Below are 2166 nucleotides of genomic sequence, written 5' to 3'. Positions count from 1 at the left end.
TTGAAGTAATATTTCGATATAATGAAGTAAATGTCATACTGAATGAACTATTTTTTATATAATACTACTGGCAGGATCTTAATGTACAAATGCCAGATCTTACATCGCCATCAAACTTCAGTGTTGATGCATGCCTTATGGATAACTTAAAAGCTAATATAATGGAGAAGGTAAAATCTGAATTTTCAGAAGCATACATCTCAAATAATGAAATAGTTTGTCTTTGGAATAAATAATTTTCTAAATCAATACCAGGATTTGAATACATTATGTGTTGTTCAACATGGATCAAATGTGAAATTTGCATATAGATTGCATATATGAGATTGCATATACATTACGTAGAAGATGTTATGTTATTTAATGAAGATTGCATATAGAAGATTGCATAGTAATCCAGTTCATTATGAATTAACTATCTTATTTAATGAAGTATTTTGTTATGTTATTCTACTTCCATAATCTTAGTATACAAATGGCAGATATTACACAGCCATCAAAGTTCAGTGTTACCTTGCCTTTTATTATCTCTATTTGAAGTAATATTTCAGCATTATGAAGTAAATGTCGTACTGAATGAACTATTTACTACCTTACCTTTTATTAACTCTGTTTGAAGTAATATTTCAATATAATGAAGTAACTGTCGTACTGAATGAACTATTTTTTACCTTGCATTTTAATAACTCTGTTTGAAGTAATATTTCAGTATGATGAAGTAACTGTCATACTGTATGAACTGTTTTTTATATAAATCTAAATTACATGATTAAAAATCTTTATCACCCAACTACACACAACAAATGTCAAACCTAACAAGCACCGAATACTTTTTACTTCATTATATTTATAATATGGTTCATTATGTAGAAGTTCCAGTTCATTATTAATTAACTATCTTATTTAATGAAGTATTTTGTTATGTAATTCTACTTCCAGGATCTTAGTATACAAATGGTAGATGTTACACAGCAATCAACGTTCAGTGTTGATGCTGGACATATGGAAAACTTAAGAGTTAATCTAACGGAGAAGGTAAAATAACAATTTGAGAAGTATACATCTTAAATAATGAAGTATCTTGTCCCTGAAATGGATCATTTTCTGAACCACTACCAGAATTTGAATACACCGTGTGTTGATGAGCATAGATCCAATGCGAGATTTCATAAAGATGATGGAACCAAGGTACAAATCTAATTTACATAATTAAAAATATTTATTCCCCTACTACACACAACATAAAAGCATTGAAATGATCCTTTGCTTTTATTGATATATGATTGTCATACTCAAACAGCAGTGCATACTTTGTACTTCATTATATTTACAATTTAGTTCATTATGTAGAATATTAATGTGGATGCGGAAATTCAGTCAGTGTTGAATGCTTATAAGGATATAGACATGGATGATGATTTCATGGAAAGTTGTTTGGTTGGTAAGCCAGTGTCAACTGAGCTCATTGTTTACAACGCCAACAAGGTAAGCTTGTGCAAAGTCATAGATAATTTGAAGTTTGTTCTTAATATGATGAAGCTATAATAATTGATTTATTTATTGCAAACAATAGATCAAAACTTTGAAGGAACGGATAGATGTACGTACTAGAAATGAGAAAACTGTGTCTCATGCATTGAAATCTCCATTCAATGAACGAGCAGTTGCAAACTTCTGTACCAACTTGGACAGAGAGGTGAAGGAAATACCGAATTTCAAATGGGAACATGTGGACACGGTACAAGCATCATTCTGAAGTATCTTAATTTTTTATAAAGTAGTAATTTGAAAAAAGGAAGTTAAAGCTATACTGTATAAACCTATGAAGTAGTTAATTGCCAAAATGAAGTAATAAAACTTAATAGTGAAGTAATAGACTCTAAATATGAACTATCTATTTACTGTTTTGTACTCAGCTGCTGTGTTGTTTCATATTCTTCAGATATTTAACAATACTTCATTCTCCCAGTTTTTTACTTCACTCGAGTGATCTTTTACTTCATTACATAGGTCTTTTTCCCCATATGTGCAAATGAGCATTATTATGGTATTTGCTTTTGCTTCAAAAGAAATGGAATTGCTGTACTAGATAACTCTGAAAATGGCGACGACAATGATCTCACAACCAATTATAGTGACATTCCAGAGACGCTGGTTTGTATTCTT

This window comes from Salvia hispanica, chromosome 4 (assembly GCF_023119035.1).
Source record: "Salvia hispanica cultivar TCC Black 2014 chromosome 4, UniMelb_Shisp_WGS_1.0, whole genome shotgun sequence".
NCBI classification, from domain to species: Eukaryota; Viridiplantae; Streptophyta; class Magnoliopsida; order Lamiales; family Lamiaceae; genus Salvia; species Salvia hispanica.
Note: the sequence above shows the minus strand (reverse complement) of the source record.